Raw genomic sequence first — 6,000 nt, 5'->3', positions numbered from 1 at the left:
AACTATAATTTCTCCCAAAAATCCTCAAAAAAGTTGGAAGGTCTATCCTGCCCTGATGGAATAGCGCTGTCTAATCACACCTAAACATTTTACTTATTATATATATATATATATATATATATATATATATATATATATATATATATATATATATATGGTTATACTTAATAGTATTTTAAACTTATAACTCTTACTATTTATTTTGGTTACCGTTGGATCGATTTGAAATCAACGGTTGAAAAAAAAGAAAATTTAAATTTCAAATCGATTTAAAATAATCAAACAGATAGTAAGAATTATAAACATAAAATGATAATAACTATAATCTTCCTATATATGTAACATACAGACCTTTCAAAGTATTGTTAACAAATTTTCATTCATTAAATTTTGCGTAAATAAGAAAAATCTCAGCCACTTAAGACATATAATTTTCACCTTGTTGTTTTTCTTATTATTTTTTAGAGAAAGTCACCTTTATAATAAATAATCTTAATAAAAATTTAATCATAAGTTATTTTAAGTATAAAATAAATAATCAAATAAACGATAAAATAGTTTCCTCAGTTTCTTTATGGGTTCGTCTTCCATAAAAATGAATTTTTGAAGTATATGTTTGGGGTTTGGCTGCTTATGAGTTATGGGTGTATAATGATGTAGATTGTACAATTGTATTGCAACTTGTTAGTCAGGTAGAGTAGGTGCTGGAACGGTCCAAGATATTATGACAACGTAAATGTATGCGTCCTGTGTCTCGGGATGGAGGGATGCCTGTTCTTCGCAATTCAAATTAATTAATAAGAGTGTTCCAGTCTTCCAGACATTGAGCGAAGTCACTGTGGGCTTGCTAAACGAGCCAGGGGCTTTTGGTTCGGTTCGTGAAGGTGTGAGCTTACATGTTTAAAATTGATTGTTGGACTCAGGTTTGGACTTGTATAAAAGCTCGTTTAATAAAAAGGCATGCTCCAATTCAAAAGCTCGGCCTTAGAGCCTCTCAGACTTGCCTAATATATTATTTTATTTTTTTATTTTTTTTATTTTTTATACTACTTGTGATAGCCCTCTCTCTCTTCTTACTTCATTTCATTCCATTTTATTAATTAAACAGACTTTTTAAATGATTTTGTTTTATATTATGCTATTTGAATATACATTAAATGATTGTATATTTTGTTTGGATAAATTTTTGTTGTCTTATTTTTTTTAAACATGCTAAACAAGGCTTTTATTTTTTGTAGATGAGTCAGGCCACAGGCTGAAATTATATTCGTAACAGGTAACAGGCTAAGGAGGCCAGTCTGACACATTTGAACACAGACTCAGCTAGTTAAGACCAAAGTTCGGTTCGGCTCGGCTCGTTAACACCCCTATAAGCCAGGACCAAAAAAAATTGGGTGAGATTAAGACAAGAGAAAGAAAAGGTTGAAGAGAGAACAGATAGGAAAGAGGAAAATAAAAATAAAAATACAGGAGTCAATTTTCGAGTGAAAGAACCACCGTGATCCTAAAGCATATTAAAAAATTCTCCATGCATTGCCATTTGGCAATGATAACTTACTAAAATATGGTCTTTGTTTTTATCTAAATAAAATCAGATAATCAACCTGGTGTGCTATTCCAATATAAACCTTCAATTGAATCGAGAAAAGGTTGTCTTTTCTTGTGTTGATGAGGTATGTGGTCACTCCTATATGCAGCTGATGCGTCGGCTACTGCCCAACATTCATAATAAAACAGCAGTACTATAAAATAATAATAAATACACACTTAATTTCATATTCATTATATTTATATAATTTTCATTATTTAATTATACAGGCTTTTATTTTATTTATACATCTAGACTCTTATTTTATCACCAAACATATACATATATATGAAATTATATAATTTTAAGAGATGTGAATCAAGCAAATTTTTGTAGTAATCATATGCTTGCAAGTAAAAGTAGACATAAGAGTTTAATCATGCGTGTGCATGTTATTAAAAGAATTATAATATATATAGGAATAAGATCAACTTACACAGATATAAGAATAATAAGTTTTGCACTAAATCGTAACAGATGATTTTTGTATATTTAACGATTGTAATTTATTAGGAATTAATAATTACTTGATGAATGTGACCCAATAAATTATAACTATTAGATGCACAAAAATCAATAGTTAAAATTTGGTGTAAGACTTATTATTCTTATACTAGTATAAGTTGATCTTGCGCTATATATAAAGGATAAGATCCTTTGATATCAGTATCAAATTTTAAAAATGAGTAGTCTGTTTTGATGGAAAGTATTCTGAGGTTGACTCAGTTGTCCACCCAATCCTCATTCTTTTGAAAATGAGTTTATGACGGATACCAAAAGGAAGTGTATAGAAGATATTAAGAATTATAGGGAGGTATATTTTTATAACTGATGAATGCTTTCTCATATCTTTATTTGATTATATTAGTACTTTGTATTAGTTTTACAAAAAAAAATTAATTTTTAGGATCAAGCAGTATTTGGTAATTTTTGCAACACTGATATTGTATCAGCAGATTCAAAAAGAGTTGCGACATCTTTAAATTAAAATCAGATTTTATCAATTAAATGTTTTTTGTGTTATTTGTATAACGTTTCATAATTTTATACAATTTTAATGTCTTACCAAGATGATGAGAGTCAAACATGTGATAGTGCCGACGTTGCTGATGTTTCCCTAACTTTGTTGTAATCTTTAATTATAAAATATGATGCCGTCAAGGAAGTAGATTTTAATTGTTTAGTTAATCATCGTAACAAAAAGATTAAGATAGAGAAATAGTTAAGGAATTACCCTTATTTATGTGTATAAATTTTTTACTACATATTATTTCTATATTCTATATCATTACTACAATATAGTGACCCCAACAACAAAAATTTAATTAGTTATATTGCTGAAGTCGGAGACACCTTACTAGAGAAAGGGAAGTTATGTATGGATAGAGCTGCTGGGGAAGAAGTTCTGTAGCATCAACATTGTTCTGGCTGTTGTTGAACTAAAAATTTGATAACTATTAGAAAATTAAAATATATACAATGTCTTAATATTTATTTGATGTTTGATTGAACAATTGTAAATGATTGTCTAATGTTTAACATGAAGTTAAACATTAATTATTTGACGTTACGATATTTAATATAATCTAAATTTTTTGTGTTTTTTTCGTCTTCTTTATCTTCTGAAGTTAATTATTTGCAATAATTAATATACAATAATTCGCTTATTACTTGAAATTTTGAAATATTTATTCGTTGCTTGATTACTAAAAAAAAGCTTAACAAAATACATTTATGGTAAACCTTCTTCAACTAAAAAAATGAAGAGACACATTCTGTATCGTAAAACTATATTTGTCATTAATTTTTTTATTATTTATATGTCTACACTTCAATCGACTTCTTCTTCTTTTTTTGGTAAACAACCGACTTATTTTAATTTATATGTTTTAGGAATTTTATTTTATTTTATTTTTGTAAACTACATGTTAGTCTGTTTATTCTGATTATTTTCTGAAACCTTCTTATATTCATTTTTTTCTGAACCTTTTTTTAATGGCTGATTCTTCATCTTCTATAAAGCGATGAGCAATTGAGAAATAAAGATAGATGCCCTTTGAAATCTATTCTGAGGGATATATTATTGCATATTTTTTGAGTCACTAATATAACATTTTTAAATTCTATTATAGACACCATTCAATATTAAGTAGCAAATCTCTTATCTATTTTATCTTTTAATTATTTCTTTAATAATTGTGTCCTAGAAAGTTTTATTTATAAATTTATTTAAAATTTGCATTAATTTTTACGAGACAAAAAATTCGACTTCTTTTTTTCTCCATGCATCGCACGGATTAAAATACTAGTATATATATAGGTTCATTTTTTCTACAGTCAATGTAGATAACTTATCTACATTCACTATAGAAATATTAAAGCATGTATATATATATATGTTATGGACCTGACAAAAGCTCACATTCTAGAAGGCCCAAATAGGGCTAATAGATAAGAGTGATTTAAGGAAATATTCCTTAATTATACTAATACTACTACAGCAGTAATAGATCAACAATTGAACCCCCAATACTCCTAAGAGGCCCAGAAGTTCACTCCTGCCAGGTAACCCATATATAAATAAGGGGTTAAGCCAATAAGGTACACACACTAAAAACCCTATCTCTTAGCTTGTCACTGTGCACACGCCCCACACCTTGACTATGTCGTTTATAATATTGTGCACATTGCTCCGCTGATCTCTAGGGCACCTCTCTTATAGGTACCTTAGAGAGGACAAATAGATCCTATATTAACATACCAATCTCTGATTGGATATATATCGATCTATCAGATTGTATATATATATATATATATATATATATATATATATATATATAAATATATTTGAAAACATTAAATGTGGGGAATCATAATTATACAAAGGATAAAAGCATTAAATGTGAGAAATCATAACCATACATCTGTCGTTGTTGTACCTTGTACGTAAAGCGGCTGCAGAAATAATTTTTTTTTTTTTTTTGATAACAGCTGCAGAAATAATTTTACCATATATACTTATATACACGGGGTAGAATCATCTTACACCAATGTAAGAGTAATAAATCTTACACAAGATCTTAACCGTTGATATACGTGCAACTAACGATTAAGATTTATTGTTCTCATTAATTAATTAATTATTAATTCTCAATAAATTTTAACCATTAGATGAACGAAAATCAACGGTTAAGATTTGATGTAAGAATTATTTTTCTTACACCGGTGTAAGTTGATCTTATCCCCATATATATATGGGAAAAGCATTTCTCCGGCAACTTGAGATAAGTTTATTTCCGGCTACTCCAAAACTACGTCGTTTGGTTTATTTATTTCCTTATATTAATTTATTCGCCTTTGAATGGTTATGATTTCCTTTTTTCTCTCTCTTCCTTTATCACCATTGATCCATCTTTGTACGGTTATGATCTAGTAGCCGGAGATAAAATTATCTCCGACTGCTTGAGAAATGATAAGCCCTATATATATATATATATATATATATATATATATATATATATATATATATATATATCAAACCCGATCTCATAACACCCATTATTGTTGGTTTTGGGAAATAAATGTTTGATTTTAAGAGAAAAAAAGGAAACTATATAATAAAATATAAAAAAGGAGAACATAAAATGTATAAAAAAAATTATTTATTTAAATAAAATATTGATTAAGCTGCAACAACTTATTAATCTCAAAATAATTAAGATCACTTTAGTTGTGATAGCTCCAAACTCCTTTTTTTTTAAATAATCTTTTGATTATTTTGCTTTAATTTGAAAATTAAAATTTATTTTAATTAGGAAGAATTCATGCTAAAAAAATGCCGTTACAGTTTAGTACTAAATATTAGACATAATTGATTTTCTTTAGGTAATCTCATACTAAATCTTAAAAATCATAACATGGAATAAATAATAAAATAAATAAATAAAAACGAAAGTAAATGATTTTTTTTTAATTCTACCTAGTATATATAAATATATTTACTTAGTTCAACAATTATTTATATTATTATTACTGTTATTTTTAATCATTGAGATTATTCAAACTTGAGATAATAGAAAAATAAGAAATTAATTTTTAAACAGTAAAGTGAGTTTAGCTGAGTTATGATCACTGATTAATTTCCTAAATTTCATTTGAAGTAATTTTGGCCAAATTAAAATTATTCATTCTAGATCACTTTAGGAAATACAGCGTAAAAAATTAATTCACTTTTAATTAAAAAGGATAATTTAGCTATAACAACTTATTATCCTGTTATATTTTATTAAATGACATTTAAGATGCGATAACTCGGTGAATTGAAATTTTCCGAATTATTTTACACAAATTTCAAAAAAAAATATTATTTTACGAGAAAGAGAAAGAGTAACTGAGTTGTGATAGTTTGGTGA

Source organism: Gastrolobium bilobum, unplaced genomic scaffold (genome assembly GCF_033153095.1).
Source record: "Gastrolobium bilobum isolate Gb01-03AN ecotype WA unplaced genomic scaffold, APGP_CSIRO_Gbil_v1 utg12170, whole genome shotgun sequence".
Classification (NCBI taxonomy): Eukaryota; Viridiplantae; Streptophyta; class Magnoliopsida; order Fabales; family Fabaceae; genus Gastrolobium; species Gastrolobium bilobum.
This window is presented reverse-complemented; position numbering follows the sequence as displayed.